The 17,865-nt window shown below is 48.4% G+C and overlaps 1 long non-coding RNA gene across 1 annotated transcript; it reads left to right on the top strand.

Annotated features, from left to right (window-relative positions):
- Positions 1-6,899: 6,899 nt before the first annotated feature.
- LOC132665125 (uncharacterized) lies at positions 6,900-12,445 on the top strand. The gene is made up of 3 exons (XR_009603986.3): positions 6,900-7,463; positions 11,550-11,660; positions 11,943-12,445. It is a non-coding gene; the product is annotated as an uncharacterized LOC132665125 (long non-coding RNA).
- Positions 12,446-17,865: the final 5,420 nt, after the last annotated feature.

Raw genomic sequence — 17,865 nt, 5'->3', positions numbered from 1 at the left:
TGCTGTCTCTCAAAATAAATAAACATTAAAAAAAAAAAAAAATCCTTCAACCTGGCTTCCCTCCGCCTCATGAAATTGAGCAAATACTCTCTAAGTAAATCTTCTATAAACATCAAACAAGAATCTCCAATGAGACCTCATTCACTTATTCATCAAAGAAAAACTTGTTGAAGGCCAAAATGGTCTCAGCACTATCCAGAATAACGCCAAATATTCTAGAGACTGGATATACAGCAGCGAAAACCAAGCAACCAACACTATCCACTGAAATGCCTTCCCTTGTGGGGCGCCTGGGTGGCTCAGTCGGTTAAGCGTCCGACTTCGGCTCAGGTCACGATCTCGCGGTCTGTGAGTTCGAGCCCCGCGTCGGGCTCTGTGCTGACAGCTCAGGGCCTGGAGCCTGCTTCGGGTTCTGTGTCTGCCCCTCCCCTGCTCATGCTCTGTCTCTCAACAATAAATAAATGTTAAAAAAAAAAAAAAAAGTGAACCCTGAGGACACCAGGGAGAAGAGCAATTCCAGGCAGTGGAACCTACGTGGTTGGGTCACAGCAGGAGGAAGGTCCCTACGGCCAGCATGGTAGGGAGAGGGGAGCGTCCGACGTCCCTTACCCTGTGGGATCCAACGCCGCCTCCCGGCAGTGTTAGAACTGAATTGTAGGACATCCACCTGGTGTCTGAGAATTGCCTGGTGGTAGGGAACTCCCCCGCCCCCCCCCCCCCCCCCACACACACACACACAAAACACACTCATACACACTGCAAACTTATGGCCAGGATCTTAACCCCACGCTTCGGACAATCTCAAATGCACTCCAGGTTCAGAGTCTCTGCTACAATTTCTTGAAGGTCAAGGCCCATTCACAAAGCTATATATATACTTGCATGGCTTCCTCGAAACGGAACCTTGGCAGGAAATCCTGAGCCATTTGGTCAGTGTAGTAACCCGCCCTCTGCCTCCCTCGAAGTCCAGGGTCAGGCTGAGAAGTCCGGGGGAAGATCCTGGGTACGTGTTCCTTTTATGCACTGGGGCCGGCGTGCTCACCCCTGAGCGTGTTTCTCAGAGACCCCGCTTTGAGGGAGAGTTCTCTAAGGGCCACCTCCCCCTGCCACACACACACACACACACACACACACACACACACATCCTTTTGTGCAGGTCACTTTCTCCCCCTTCTCCTCTCCTTGCTCCCTACCCCCCAGGGCCTTTCCCCCGCTGGCTGGCACAGCGTGGCCTTCGAGAGCTTTGACCTCCAACCCCGGGTCTCCCCTGAGGTCTGTCCACAGCACCACCCAACCAAAGCTTCTCTACTCTCATCGTTTCCTCTTCAGCCCGCACCCCCTCACCACCTGGCACACTCAGGTTTTGATAGAATCGACCCAAGAATTACTCTAAATGAAAACGGAGTTTAAAGTGATTTTTTTTTTAATTAAGGTACTTTATTTGCCTTCCATCCTGGCTGCAGCTGCTTCTGTCGCACCTTCAGACGCGAGCGGAGTGGGCATGCGGTTTGTCTCGAACGACAGAGAGACAGAAGCCAGAACTCACTCAGCCAGGTGCCCAACTAGCTCTCAAGGAGCCCCCCGGTGAATTCGAGACAGGGCTTTAGAACTGCTAACTCACCCTGTGTTCGAGGTGACACGCACACGAACCCCGCAGCGGCTGGTAGGGACGGGACCCCGGGGTCAGAGCGGTGGTCTCGGACCAAGGCGCAGCCAGCCCTCCACGGGAGGGAGGCAGTCGTAAAGCCCGGGCCTGGGCTTAGGCCAGGTCGTGCATTCACAAGCACAGATCCAAGCATTGCCCGGCCGTCAGGCTGAGGAGAAGGGCTTAACTCAGCCGGCCGTGGGGAGCTGCCGGACCCAAGGTAGCACTGAGGAGACTTGATCTGCTAATGGTGGGCGCTGGGGATGATGGGAGGAACAGGGGGTTGTGGGTGTCACACGGGGCCGCTCAAGCGCTCCTGTTGTGAGCACGAGGCATCCTGGGAGGCACAGGGCTTTGTGGGAATTACACAGGGCCGAGGACCCGCCGTGGGCACAGGGCACAATGGGAGGAATGGGAGGTACCTCTTTCATAGTCTGCTTGGTGTGTAAGTGGGAAGGGGAGGGAGGAGGCGGACCCAAGAAGCAGGAGTAAAATGAGAGTAGAGGAATTGGAAAGGAGTGGGCAGATAGCAGTCAGGGGTCTTTGTTCCGAGAAATGTACAAGTAGTGGTTAAGAGCAGGGGGTTTGTAGCCAGAGAACCTGAAGTTTTGAGTCCTGTGTCTGCCCTTTCCTCTCTGGGTGAACTTGAGCCTAAATCTCCTAATCTGTAAAGTTCAGATAGTAACACCTACCATTCCAGACTATGGCCGGGATTAAATGAGATGATGTACACAAAATGCTTAGTATGCAGTGGATAAATATTACTACTCTTATTAAGCAGGTATTACGGAAGAAGGCTTGAGGGGAGAGACCCTCAGTTGGTTTGGGGCGGTGGTGGGTGGGGGTAGAAATGGTTTATCATCATGGGCGACCACGGGTCTATTCCTTAATGGCTCCTGCCTTCTCTGCAGCTGGGACCTTAGACACCAGTTGCTGAAAGCTGCCTTCCTCACTTGGCTAAGGAAGAAAGACCCTGGGGTCTGAGGTTTGGAGCCAGCCTAGAGGGCAAATCGGGGTATTTCCCTCAGCCCCGAGGATTCCCCTCTACCTGAGTCTCCCAAACAGCCAGGGCAAGTTCCAGATGATAGAGGAAATACAAATCACGTGGGGGCTCCTTACCTGTCTGTTGATACCTTTTTGGCCACAACCATTCCTCCTCCTGTTGCTCAGATAGTTCCTTTGGCCCTTGAGAGGGACAGCCTGGGAGCCCCAGACACCGTGTGGAGCCTTCTCAAACTCTCCTTGCCTTCTTTAGCTGCCTGGATCCCAGCCTGGACTGGATCAGAAGTCAACAGGACAGCCATGGCGGCCACAGTCCCCAGCGCCGGGGTTGGGCTCTCCTCCCTCGTTCTGCCCAGGCTTCCCTGTCCCTGGTTAACTGGCCCAGAAACAAATTAATGCTCTTCCATTGCTTTACTTGGCCTGTGATAGGCAATCTTTTTGCACATCTCTCAGTTACGAAATACAACAAAACATCACACCCCTTCATCTACTCGTATCTTCCTTCCTGGCTTCTGTAAAGCACTCGGTTGTTTTTGCTTTGCAAGAAAATATGTAACTGTGATTGTTTCTCCGTGACAACAAGAAATTTTTTATCGCTAAAATAATATTTGGGTCCTTCTATTTTGTTTTCATGCTTCTGCATAGAAAATAACTTAAAAATTTTTTTAATGTTTATTTTTGAGAGACAGAGACAGAGTGTGAGTTGGGGGGCGGGACAGAGAGAGAGGGAGACACAGAATCCAAAGCAGGCTCCAGGCTCTGAGCTGTCAGCACAGAGCCTGTCGCGGGGATCAAACCCACAAGCCACGAGATCACGACCTGAGCCCAAGTTAGACGCTTAACTGACCGAGCCACCCAGGCGCCCGAAAATAACTTTTTATTTCGGTGACGAGTTATAACGTACTCTTGGAAGACATTCGAAATGGCAAACTCAAAACATGCTGTCCCAACTATGCAGGTCACTCCGTTGAGGAGACACCATGACCAGCAATGACGGAGCGCTCGTGCCCACACGCGTGACAATTACATCCTATCTGCCACCTGCCACCTGGCCAAGAGCAAGGACGACGTGATTAATCCTAAAGGCATCCTAATTTCAGAGATGTTAAAACACGAGGGACAAAAGTGTGCTTTAAGAGACAAAACACAATTGCTTTTGCAAAAATATGATAGCTTGGCAACCTGTATTTTTCATTCAATATTCTCTCCTCAACATGCTTCTGTGTCAAGGAGTATCCGTATCAACACTCTTAAAAAATAACCTTGGATTCCATTTTATTTCATGGTGTTCCATTGGCTGAATTTATTATTTGCCAAAACTCTATTTTGGAGTAAGTCAGGGGCTTCCTTTTTTTTTTTCAGAATTATTAACAATGATGCAAAGACCATCTTTACAGGTAAATAATTGCTCACAGCTTTTGTAAGTTTTACGACTTTGATACATACTGTGCAATTAATGTTTAGTGTGATGTCACTCCTTGCTTATGAGATCTTAAGTGTTACACGGTGGGAATCACAAATTTGTTGTACCTATTGACAGTTTCTCCTCAATTAGAAATGTCAGATTTAGTAAAAAAAAAAAAAAAAAAAAAAAAAAAAGCACACGATACCCAAACTTTAAAATTTTAAATTAAATTTTAATTTCAGATGACTGTTTAGTATACATATGTCCCATGCAATATTTGGGGCATATTTATACCGAAACTTATTCATTATTTATCTGAAGTGCAAATTTAACAATATGCCATATTTAAACATTTTTGTTAATGTTTATTTATTTGAGAGAGAGGGAAAGAGCATGAGCAGGAGGGGCAGACAGAGAAGGAGACACGGAATCCAAAGCAGGCTCCATGCTCTGAGCTGTCAGCACAGAGCCTGATGCGGGGCTCGAACTCACAAACCGCGAGATCATGACCTGAGCTGAAGCAACCTCCATTTCCTACAAAAAAAGCAGGGAATAACATCATGACTCTCCTCAGTCTTGCTACCTAAAACAGCAATGGGCTGATCTACAGAAAAGGTTTTTACGAACTGCAAAACTCCAAACTTTATAGTCTGAACGTCACGGTAGAAGTCCCATGACGCCAGAAACGTAGACATACTGAATCTTCCCGGGTTTGTGCTGCTGGGGTTTCTTCTAATAGTCACCTGCCCGGCATCCCCCATTCACCCCTTGCGCCCGCAAGTAGAAAGCTACTCCACAGGCCATCAGAAAAACACCCACGGCTCTTAGGAATTGTTCACCTGAAGGCGGGGCACACAGAAGACCAAAGAACACTGGAGAAGTCATTTCCTCCCAAAGCTTTAAGAACAGCGTTCAAATAGATTCTTATGTTTGAAAACCAGGATTTTAATGAGACCTGAGTTTATGGGGTGTCTTCTTCAATCCAGGTTGTGTAAAGGGCAACAGAAAGTAGCCAATAACCTAGCTGAGAGTTTGGAACGAGGGGAAAAACAGATCAGTTGACTTAATCTCATGTGTATTGGCTATTTTTTAATATTTATTTTTATTTATTTTTTAAATGTAATTTATTGTCCAGCTGGCTAACATACACTGTATACAGTGTGCTCTTGGTTTGGGGGTAGATTCCCGTGATCCGTGGTTTCATACAACACCCAGTGCTCGTCCCCACAAGTGCCCTCCTCAATGCCCATCCCCCATTTCTCCCCCTCCTCCACCCCCATCAACCAACTTGTTTTCTGTATTGAAGAGTCTCTTACGGTTTGCCTCCCTCCCTCTCTGGTTTGTAACTATGTTTTTTTCCCCTTCCCTTCCCCCATGGTCTTCTGTTAAGTTTCTCAATTTCCATATGTGAGTGAAAACAGGATATCTGTCTTTCTCTGCCTTATTGTGGCTGAACTTGCGAGCAGGGGGAAAATCCCAGCTAGCAAAAGGAAGATAGGCTGTCAGCATTCTGGTGAAGCTGTGATATCCCAAGGGGGCCAAGGAGCGCTAAACACTAGGTTGAACCTTCACAACTGCCTGCAGCAACTGTCCGGCTTGTGAAAATTTATAAAAATGTGTATAATCTGGGGCCAGGCAATGCATTCTTAGCAGCACACAAAGCCTAAAACCAAGGATTTCTAACATTAGAGGATTAAAATGATAAAGTCAAAAGACAAAAAAAAAAAAAAAAAAAAAAAAAAATAGCAGTACAGCACTCGACTCCATTTCTTCCGTTTCCAGAGCATTCCTCGAAATCTGGATTGAATAATTCAACGTGAAAATTAGGAAGGGATACGAACACGGAGTTTACAGAAAAAACAAGCCCATGAAAACACGGTCAACTTCACTCCTGACTGTAGAATGTAGATGATGTATCAATTCTCGGTGAGCAGCTAAGCAAAAATTAAAAGGCTGGTCAACATCCAGTATTGGTCAGGCCGCTCGCAGCCTGACCACTCTCAAACACTGTTGCCGGAAGTGTTGATGGTCTGCTTTTTATTTTTATTTTTTTTATTTTAAAAAAAAATTTTTTTTTTTTAACATTTATTTATTTTTGAGACAGAGAGAGACAGAGCATGAACGGGGGAGGGGCAGAGAGAGAGGGAAACACAGAATCCGAAGCAGGCTCCAGGCTCCGGGCCATCAGCCCAGAGCCTGACGCGGGGCTCGAACTCATGGGCCGCAAGATCGTGACCTGAGCCGAAGTCGGACGCTCAACCGACTGAGCCACCCAGGCGCCCCGATGGTCTGCTTTTTAAAGGATAACTTGACAATGTCTGTTAAAATCGAAAGTACCTCTCTCTTGGTCCAGTAGTTCTGTAACTGCAGATTTACCGCACAGGTATATTCACAAAAGGACACGAAAACATGGATAGAAAAATATTCACCGCAGCACCGTTCATAAGAGCAAAAAATGGAAGCAAACTATCTATGGGAGACTGGGTAAGTAAATAATGGAGCCCTATGATATGACAACATAATAGTAGAGCTATGTCATGTAATATTGTGCAGACATTTAAACCGAAAAAGGAAAAGACTAGAAATTCGGGTAAGGATGATGACTACTGCCGTGCTTCTCGAGTCCAAAATGTATCAGAATACATTTGGTATAAATAAAAAGGATCCGAAAAAAATACTTAGGTGCATGTTGTATATGTATTTATTGGGTGGAAATAGTTTACTTTTCCCTTTCTTCCTTAAAAGACACAAAGAACTTAAGTGATGGCGGGCCTGCGGGGAGTGGGCTAGGGGCGGGGAGGTGGGGTGGGGGGCTTTTGCATTTGGGGTTTTACCTTGCTGTCCTTTAATTGCTCGGAGGGTCAGAAGCAGAGCTCCAAGGCCTCTGAACCTGGCAACAGATGCAGGAGGACAGGGTCTCTCGTCGGAAGCTGAGAACAGAGGCAGCGAGACATCAAAGAACTAGGATCTCTGTATAGACAAAGGCCGGGTTGGCTTGATGTGAGAGGTCACGGTGAAGCTGCAAACATAGTAGAGGTGACCTCCAAGTGGAAGCAGAGGGCTTTGACCCTCGGCAGTGCGGGGGCCGCTCAGAGCTGGAGTTAGGGGAGCTTTAACTTGATCCAAAAGGGAGGCAGACAGCTCAGCGTGTTAGCAGTAAGTGTCGGGGGCGTCAGGGGGATGTACTTGGAGGCCTGACCTAGTCCTGGGGTCGTGAAACGGTTCGTCTAGGAAGCCATGTTTGGCATGAGCCGCTGAAGGAGGCGTAGGAATTGTCTAGGCAACAGCAGGGACTGGAAAGATACCAGGTACAGGGAACAGCATGTATGAACGTCTGAGACAGAGACCAGAAGGTGAGCCGATGGGGTTGGAGCAAATCCACTGGAAAAAGGCACAGGATGAGGACACAAGGTAGGCAGGGTGCTCTCCCATGGGACTTGGGAAAGCAAAGGTTTAGGGTTCATCGTTATCCCAACAGCACTGGGAAGCTTTGGGCTTTTTCTGTTTTTTTGCTTTTGTTTTTGTTTTCACTCTGGGAAGCTTTTACAGGGTGTTCATTTCACCAAGACAGGATCACTTAGTCAGCAGGGAGAAGAGGGGTGCGGGGAAGGATAAGAGAGGCAGTTTTGAGGCTCTGGTGAGGCCCGCTTGGGGGGATGACCGCGGTGGGGACAAAAGAGCTGGTGCCACGTTGGGTAGAAGTTGATGGGTGTCCCTTGGGATCTCTGTTTCAAGAGGATGGCACCAGGTAGCACGACTTCCATTCCGAGCTGCCTTGCAATGTGCTCGTGGGGATGGGCACCAAACGGGAAGGGGGGGGAAGATCCACAGATCTGAACACCGGTCGTGGGAGCTGCAGACTCTCTGAGACATCGGCTTGCAGCCCACATCCCCATCTGTGCTCCTGGCCTCCCTCTTCTCCCTGCTGACTCAGTGATCCTGTCTTGGTAAAATGAACACCCTTTAAAAGCTTCCCAGTCGAGCCGGAATACACAGAGAGGGTGATTATTTTTACGCATCAGCACTAGACTTCAGGGGTGACGAGCCACTAGAATGAGAACTGGTGCGTTCTGGGGGGTTAATTGCCTTTGCAGATATTGATTACGTTGCTCCCCCCACCCCCCCATTTGAGCCTCATTCTTACTTTTCACCAAGCGTGAAGGACAGGACTTTCCCTCGGCAAAATTGTGAATTAGGAGAACCTGAGTCCCCCGGCTTTTGAAAGTTCTCCCCTGCCTTAAGTACATCATCCCTTCCGAGTGGCAGACGTGGGAGGCCTCAGAGAGGCTGCCAAGGCCTGAAAAGCCACATGCACACCAAGCCTTTGAATATATGTGGGTGCTGTTGTGATTGATGACATCGGCATTTATTGCAATGTCCCACTGAATTCAACATAACTTTGGTCATTATGCATTGTCTTAACCAATAGATTGGAAAAGTCTAACCTGTTATTATGTGGGTGGGGGGTTCTGTGGGTTTTTTTTTAAGAGGTCATTACACTTAAGAACTACTAGTCTAGGGAGAAGGATCTGGTATAGTAGGCCGATGTGTTATTCATTCCGTAAATAGTTATTTCACGCTTCCTGTGTGCAGAGCACCATGCTGAGCCCTAGAGATACTCATGAATGAAACACACATAGCCTCTGTCCTCAAGAAATGTACAGTCTGGTGGGAGACAGAGGTCAGTCAACAGCAGTTAGGGACTGGCACACTGGCGAAAAGCTGGTTTTAAGTAGCAGATTAGGTTGAGTTTTAGGACTCAGGGACGTGATGTCCTTCCTCCTTCCTCGGGGATATGGATGTTGAAAGAGGATCCTTGAGAGGGGTATAAACATTAACACAAAGGTCTCCGTTCCTGCTGGTGGGATTTCAGGAAAGCCATTTAAATAGCTAGACTGGAAGACAAATCAGAACCTTTGCTAAAAGAATAAAATATTGTCCAGAGTATACATGTTAATAACCAATATCATCAACATACTACCCAGTTAGTGTCTGATATTGATTTATAGGCTGTGCCTGTGTGGGGGACTCTGTCTCCATATATTTAAAGATACACGTCTGAGAATTGCACCTGATGCTATTAGAATGTCAAAATAATGCTTACTGGGTCTGGAATGATGCTAGAGATTGGTGGCTATTAGCCGGTTGTTGGAATTTGAGCCTGACATGCACAGCAAGGAAAGCCCAGTGATAAAATTACCAATAATGGAAATAGAATCCAAAGCATTTTTTTTTTTTTTTTAGTGAAAAAGGATTTGGGACCTAGCTGGCTGGGAAGAGATAGCACATGACAGTAAAGCATCACGTGTTGCTGGTGGTAATAATACACGGTAGGGGCTTTCTTACTTAGACCATCAAGATCCTTCAAAAATCATTGAAATCGTCCTGAAGGGTATTCTTCCTAATTGATATGACTCAAAGTGTATTTTTGTCGTTAACGATTATCGTGTTGGAAGGGGTTCACAATACTCCCACTGGGGACCTATGTGCCAAGGCATGTGCTCCCGAGGGAGGCTCATCTGAGTACCATTAAGTTTGGCTTGATTGGGAGAAGCATCCAGACCTTCCATAAGCCTTCTGTGTCGGCATTCATCCATTGGGTTGGTGTCATAGCATACTTGAAGGTGAAGGAGAATGTTTCAACCAGTCATCGTAAGGCGGAGAGGCCAATTTCTCTGAAAGTCATACAGCCTTGCTGTGAGGCATCCCAGATCAGTGGAGGTCCGCTCTGGATGGTAGAGACTTTGCTCCGTGATGAGTTTCCCCCACCTGGCTGCCCTCAGTTTTCTCAGTGGTGACACGCAGAGACTGGTTGACATAAGCCTCCTGAAGCTCTAATATTGGGGTTTTCTGATTCAGTTACTCTGTGGCCAGTACAGTGCGCCTCTCACCCTCTCCTGCTAGCTTCCCTTCTCCTCCCATGAATGTCGGTCGCATGGGGTGGCTGTATGTTTCCGGCCAGGTTGGGCAGGGAGGATTTGTCACACAGAGAAGATCGAGATGCATTAGGATCCCTTAGCTGTTTACAGACAACGGTCCGTCGCTCGGTCATTCTCTGTCGGGGAGACAAGCCGTATCTTCACCTGTCCCTCGGGAGGGACAAACAGCATCGGGCAGGTAAGGGGTCAGTTCTGGCCCCTGACACTTCACTCTGGTATCTAAGGCGCGATGAAGCAGAGTGGACGTGGCTAGAAAATGGCCTGACGCTGAACAAGGGTAACAGCCAGCCTTGTCTTTAGAAAGCTAAAGAGAAGTCTGCCTTTGCTGACCAGAAGGCCAGAAGACAGGGGCCAGAGGCCATTATAGGGGCTCCAACACATTAAACCACCTTTGCAGGCTGTAGTGAGGGGAGGGGGGGAGGCAAAGATGGAGACCTCCTCTCTCGGACCTCACGATCTTTTTGGAGAAACCAGACCCCTGCCAGTAGAGAGAGCATTAATCATTGCTGGCACCTCACCAGGCTGTATGCGAGTCAACAGGCTACCCGGGCGTGGAGATCAGCAAACCTGGGCAAGTGCCTATGAGCATTTGAGATTGACTCACGTGCTTGGATGTGACTTCCCCTCAATGAAATGCAAACATATCTTGGCACCAGCCTTAAGGTCATTGTGGATTCGGGGGCGTTTCTGCTGGCTTCACCCTGGCAGGACTGAGAGGTGGGTAGAGCTGGTCTCAGAGCTTCTCATGTCTCTTGTGGCAGCCACATTTCTTCTCCTGGGCAGCTCCCAGTGCCTTGAAGCTTCTCTACAGGCACCAGAAGCTTCTCTACTATCCACCCCACGCAGGCAACCCTCTTGCCTCTTGCCCACTGTGGAAACGTACTAGCTCGGGGCGCATGGCTGGCTTAGTCGATTGAGATTGAGAAATCGACTCTCGATTTCACCTCTAGTCATGATCCCAGGGTCATGGGATCGAGCCCCGCGTCGTGCTCTGCGCTGAGTGTGGAGACTGCTTAAGATTCTCTCTCGCTCTCTCTCTCTCTCTCAAGGAGAGAGAGAGAGAGAGAGAGACAGAGAGACAGAGAGAGAAATCTAGCTTTCTACAGTGTGGGCAAGGGTATGGGGAACTGGCACCCTCATCTACTGCTGGTGAGAATATAGACCAGTACGGATTGCAAAGCAAATTATCAGGTTTACAAAAGCCCATATCTTTTGACACAATTCTACTTTTACGAATTTCTCCTACAGATGTGCCCCAAATCGCAGTATTGCTCACATAGAAAAAGATTAAAAACATACCAAATATCTATTAGAAAGACACTGGTCAAATAACATAAGGTATATTCATAGAGAGAAATATTCTGGGGTCATTAAAATAATGTCAGATGTATTGGTGTTTTGTTTTTTTTTTTAAAGAAACCTGTGAATCAGTCTCAGAGATCTATTGTTCTGCTCAAAGTGTTAGTAAAAAACCCAGAATGCTTGGCTGTGTGTATAACCTGTTTCCATTTCAGTAGAAAAGGGAAAAGAGTTAACTATGTCTTTATTTGTCTGGCAGGATGTCAGAGAAGTTGCTCGTGGAGGTTGCCAGGGAGGAGGACAAGAGATGCCTGGGGTTTGGGGAACGGTAGAGACATCTCGGCTAAGCCTTCATCTCCAGAGGCCCCTGGTAAGTTCCAGTATCTGGGCTGAGAGTATGACCCATTCATCCCTTAGCACTTCAAAGTAGACTGAGCATTGTTCCAGCAATAAAACAGAATGAGAAAGGATCAGATAGCAAAACTGGTAAGATTTCTGACACTACGGGGGGGTTGATATTAAATCGATGTGGCTCAAAACTGGAATTATAAAAGGCAGCATGCATCAGTTGGTGGGGGCTAGACGGACAGAGGGCACATGGTGGGGTTACTGTGTATTTCCGTGGCATGCAGTGGCTCCCTGTTCCCTTCAGGGCACGCGGCTCCCAGGAATGTGTGTGGAAGAAAGAATCACCCTCAGAATTACAAAAAGCACCTGAGTCTGGTTCTCCGCTCTGCCACTTACTGGCTGTGTGACATGACTAAGGCAGCTCTCAGACCCAAGTGTCCTCATCTACAAAGTGGCTGTGGTGTTTGAATGAGACAGCATATGGCCAAGGATTTGTACATGAGTCTGTGAGCGAAATCCGTGCCCAACGGAGACAAGCGTTTCTCTACTTCTCCGCCTTTCCATAGGCTTTTGGATTTTCCCTCTGGTTTAAGGATATGAAATCACTGGCACCTTTTATTGTAAGCTGTCTTCTTTAGAAGTTGGTGACACGTGGCTACCAACTTTGTTTTAGAACGTGGTAACACGCATTTTCCCTTGGCTGGCACCGGTGCCCTCTTCGTCTACTGTGTACCCCAAGTTGACGATGTCCGTTTCCTTGCTATTTTGTTCATTACTCTCTTTTGCTAAATGGATGTAATTTGGCCTCCTCTCTCTTTCCCAGCGTAGGGGAGATGCTTATCTCTAACTGGGTGGCTGCTTTGAACCATTCACAGAGGCCTTCACTGAAAGTGGGGCCCCACGTCCCATTCCCAAGACAACCATTGTTAGTTCTCGTGTAGACGATGAACATAGACACAGGTATGTATGGTTTCGCCACCTTTTAAATACAAATCCACGCAATAGTATCTAGTATTCTGAACCTTGCTTTTTTATTTCACAATGTATCTTCGAGATCACTTTGTATCAGTGCACAGAGAGACTCTTGACTCTCTTTCTTGGTTGAGTAATAGAACGTTGTGAATTGTTAAAGGAGTTGGAGTTTTACAGAGGACTGGACATATTTCAATAACGGAACCTTGAAAAATCTTCCCAAGTTGGCCTCAAGGGAGAGTAAAGGGAGATGATATATAGGCCAGCTGCAAACAATGATTTTGAGGGGACATTACGTTTACACCCCGTGAGACTTCTCCGTGGACCCCTTCCAGCCACCATGCATTCTAGGGGCAGGGTGGATCGTAATTTGTTTAAATAGGTCCCCGGATCCCTTCACCTGTTGCACGTTCCAAAAATACTGCCATGCAATTTCCTACCCCAACCTGGAGCCACGTGTTTGGTTTGAGTCGACCTGCAAGGAAATTCTCCAGAGCGCACCTCCGGAATTTTCTTAACCCAAACACAGCCCCTGCCTCTTGGAGGCCATTGTCCTTAGAACTCAAACTCTTTTGGCAGCTGAGTGCCCCAAAGCCAGACTGCTCCCCCTTGCTGGTGGCCTGAACTTGTTCGTCTCGGTGTGGGATTTGGGGGGCAGTCTCTTCACTCGGTCTAAGAGGGCTGGGAAAGGTGGAGTCCCAGGTCCTCCCGACAGGCCATTTCTTCCAGCGGCCTTGCTCTTGTCATTTTAGGGACCTTCTCCCTCTGCGTCTTCAGGGGCAGAAAGCTAACTGTGGGTTCCCTTTGAGGTTGACTTCTGGCTCCATGTTGCTTAGCGGCTCTTATGGAAGAAGGAGACGGTCTGTGACAGCCCAGGCTTTGCTTATGCAATAGACCAGAGTAAGAAACCTACAGGTTTGGTTGACAGAATGAGGGCCTCTGAATTCACTGATCTGTCTTGGGTGACACCCTCCGAGAAGCCACAGCAAACCCTGACTCACTGTAAGCACCTAGAAGAAAATCTGATGCCTATCTGAGGGGGAGCAAAGAAAAGTCAGCTGCTTTTCAGAGCTCGGAGCACAGCGGCCCCGCTCAGCTAGCAGGACGCCTGGTCATCTGACACTCGTCTGTCCCTGGGTCAGGCTAAGGGCAACACCAGGCGCTCCCCCAACTATTGCAAAAATACTTGAATCTCACAGATGCTGCGGACAGACCAACGAATGACTCGACTTGGTTCTGAGGCACATGGAGTCCACCTGAACGTCTCCCATGCTGGAGTTCATTCTGACACTGCACACACCCAGAAGCAGAGGCAGAGAACTCCCAGTAACCTCCAGAAAATCCAATTTCCGGCGATGTGCGACAAAACCACTATTTAATAGATGCAAATGTCAGGCTTGGATGTTTTTAGGCTTTCTTGTCAGTGCGTGAGTCATTTGGAGTGACAGATTGCTTTCAGGTGGTGGGGGGGGGGGGGAGAGAGCAAGGATCTTCTCCGAACCCCGTTCCTTCGCTGATTTATTGCGTACCTTTGACTCTCGTGAACCCTCTCGGCAATATTACAGGAAGCCGCCTGGCACTGACACCGCATCACAAATCAATTTACCAAATCAGTGAAACAGAACTGTGGCTCAGTTCCCTTTAAGGAAAAAGCAAGTACGAAGATCTGGTCGTGCCCTGTCTGCTCTGCACACGTTTCAGACTCTCTCTTTTTGGTGGCCCCAGACCCTGGAGGCTGTCGCTGGGGAGGCTCCGCTGGCCCTTTTGCCCGGGTAACAGGTGAGGGAGAGTGACAGTGTGACAGTGCTCGGTCACCCTCGCTCTCCTCTCTCTGCAGCAGGAGAGACGGTCTGAGGAGCCCAATCAGGTAGACCTGGGGTCTGTGACTTCCACAGCTGTGCCTTCAAGTGATGCCTCTCAGCTTTTGCTGCTACATCATTCGATTCACTTGGGGAGGTTTTTAAACTACCCATGTCTGGACCTCGGTCGCAGAGATTCTGTTTTGACTCATTAGGGGTGACCCCACCCGCACTGTCCTTTCTGAAGGGAAGGGGGAGGAAGGGAGGGAGAGACCACGAAGGATTCCCATGGGAGCCCATCGAAGGAACGGACGAATCTTGTTATCGGTTCGTCCCCAGGTCCTGGCCCATCACTTGGTACCAGAAAATACTCCAGAAAGAACCAACAAGAGGCTGAATGGATGGTTGAGAATGGGAACTAGAAAGCTTTGAAGACAAGCAGGAGGCCAAACAGTGTGGTGGGAAAACGGCTTCGGGGGGAGCGAGCTCTGATTTAGTGCCGTCATTTGCAAACGGGGTGCTTTGGGTAAGAAGCCCCCCTCTCTGACTCTTAGTTTTCTCATCTGCAGAGCAAGGGGTTCGGAGCAGATAGTTTCTAATGTTCCTTCTCTGTTTCCAAAGTCCTCTGAGTAGATGGTTGCTATGCCTACCCGTGGCATTTGGCTATTTTTATTACACCATGTGATTCCAGTAGCTCTGAATTGGCTTAAGCTAGAGAGCGGTTGTCCTTGAACAAGAAGTCTGGGGCCATCAAAAAGAGGTTGCTTGGTGACGGTTTGTGCAGAGACGACAGACACCCAGTGTAAGGGGAGAAGGCAGGGTGTTCCAGAACATTCTCTGAGGCCCATGGTAATTCCATGGTGGGTGGGTGGGGGTGGGGAGGGAACACACAAGCCCGGAGCATTTCTTTTCGATGTGAGCTGCAGGTATGCGGGTAGAAACACGGAGGCCCAAGCTGGCTTCAGAGACTTAAAAGTCCAGGTCGACTCTTCTCCTGACCCAACTCCCTTCAGCATTGCCCAACTCTCTCCAAACACTGCTCCATGGCTGTTTATGTGCAGATGAAGGAAAGCTCTCTGTTGACTCTATTTCCAAACCCTGCCTTTTGGAATTGACACAAGAAGAGGGCAAACTGCTCGCCAGGGTTGACCATCCAGTCAGCTGGCTCCAACCCCCTCTTCCAGCTTTCTGGCTCTGTCTCCTCAAACAAGCTACGGAAACAGACATCGATAACGCAGATAAAAAGCAGGGCCCCATGGGCTTTGAACCCCAAGGCCAAAAGGCTTATTGCAAACGGGTCAGCTTCTCTCTGTGGCTTCCAGCCCCCAGGGGTGAAAGACCAAAGCTCCCCTCCTTCCTTCCTTGAGACCCTCCCTGCTCACGGTTGGGTCCCCATGGGTGGGGGACCCGAGCGTGACCTGTACTTTCAGGGATGCTCCCTCGGTGCTCCAGGTGGCCAAAGCCTCAGGTCTGCTGTGGCCGCAGGGGAGAGGAAGGCCGTAGCTTGGGACACATGCCTTCATCAACGCAAAGGCAGTATTCCATTCCGGTTAAATGCGCAAGCTCTGTAACGAGAGTGCTCGGTCTATCTCTTACAAGCCCTGTGACCTTAGATGAGATTTTTCTTAATCTAGTCATCACTTTCCTTCTCCCATCTGAAAAATGGGAATAATGATGCACCTGTCTAGAAAGGCTGTTCAGAGGATTGAATGTGTTATTTCTAGGAGCGCCTGGGTGGCTCAGTTAAGTGTCCGACTCTTGTTTTTTAAATTTTGAAATGTTTTTATTTATTTTTGAGACAGAGAGAGGCAGAGCATGAGCAGGGGAGGGGCAGAGAGAGAGGGAGACACAGAATCTGAAACTGGCTCCAGGCTCTGAGCTGTCAGCACAGAGCCCGACGCGGGGCTCGAACCCACCCACGGTGAGATCACGACCTGAGCCAAAGGCGGAAGCTTAACTGACTGAATCACCCTGGCGGCCCAAAATGTGTTATTTCTAAAGCAGCTTAGAGCACAGCCTGGAAGATGGGGTGTCTCAAATAAATTAGTGGTTCTCAAACTTGAACACGAATAAGGATCTCCTGGGAAGAGTGCAACTGTAAATAGAGTCTGTAGGGCTCCACTTTCTGGGAGGCTTTGGGTGAGGGGTTCTTGGCTTTTGTGGGCACCGCCTGGTCCCTGCTGTGCCTGTATCTCCCAACCAGGCAGCACGACCCTGCTTCCCCGGCCGCTGGCCCTGGTTGCCTCGTGGCCTGAGTCTTCCCAGATGGCTGTCTCACGTGCCCTGCAAAGTCCTTCCTCTTGACCAATCAATGCTTCAGATTTCAGCTCAGGCAATATCTCTTCCAGGAAAACTTCCTTACCTGACTTTTGGGACGCACCTCCAGGCAGGGGCACAAGCCCTTATTTGCCATTGCCAAATTCAGTTTTTATAAATGTGAAAGCAATCTCAGTGGGGGCAAAAACCTCATTTGAAAATCTGCATTCCAAAAATACACCTGGCCCCAAGAGCTTCGGATTGTGCATCTGTAGCACATTTTGCTCTGATTATTGGCTTTCTCCTTTGCCTTGCCACTAAATGAAAATCCTAAGGGCGAATGTTTGGTACAAATAATGATCAATTAGTATTTCTGGGTTGAATGAACGAATGCATGCATGTTTTTTTTGTTTTTTGTTTTTTGTTTTTTTTTTTTGCAGGGAAATGGTCTTTCTTATCCTCTGTGGCATTCTGCACCACTCCATGATATTTGTGGTAGGGTTTGTAAAATTAATTTCACATGGCTCTTTGGTTCTTCCTCCTTGGGACCGGGACTGTAATTGGGTAGGCTGTCCCCAGGTTGGGATGGGTAGGGCCTGGGAAGAATGTGTTTCAAAGAGCTAGACTCTTCCATTCTCCATTTATTTGAATAGGGTTTTGATAAAGAGGGAGCATTTCTGGGGCATTGGCATGTCTTTCATAGAAGAACTTTCCAAGACTGGGGAGGACGAGTCGAAGTGTTCACTCCTGAGATCCTCTTTTCCTTCTTCTCCCCCAAGAGAAAACTCTACCTGTATCATACGAAAAGGAGAGGGGGCGCCTGGGTGGCTCAGTCGGTTGGGCGTCCGTCATCGGCTCAGGTCATGATCTCGCAGTTTGTGGGTTCGAGCCCCACGTCGGGCTCTGGGATGAGGGCTCGGAGCCTGGAGCCTGCTTCAGATTCTGTGTCTCCCTCTCTCTCTCTGCCCCTCCCCCACTTGTGCTCTGTCTCTCTCTGTCTCTCAAAAAATAAATACAAACATGTAAAAAAAAATTAAAAAAAAAAAGAAAAGGAGAGGATACTCCACCAGACCCGCTCCTCTGGACTTGATAAAGGTCAAGAACTCCAGGGCAGGAAAGTGGGACAGACGCCTTGGCAGCTTCCAGCTGAGTTATTAGACAAGGAGAGGATGAGGAGGCCCAGACAGAGTTATGAGAGTT

This window comes from Panthera onca, chromosome D3 (assembly GCF_046562875.1).
Source record: "Panthera onca isolate mPanOnc1 chromosome D3, mPanOnc1 haplotype 2, whole genome shotgun sequence".
Lineage (NCBI taxonomy): Eukaryota > Metazoa > Chordata > Mammalia > Carnivora > Felidae > Panthera > Panthera onca.
The sequence above is the reverse complement of the archived record's forward strand: the minus strand, read 5'-3'. Positions and strand labels throughout refer to the sequence as shown.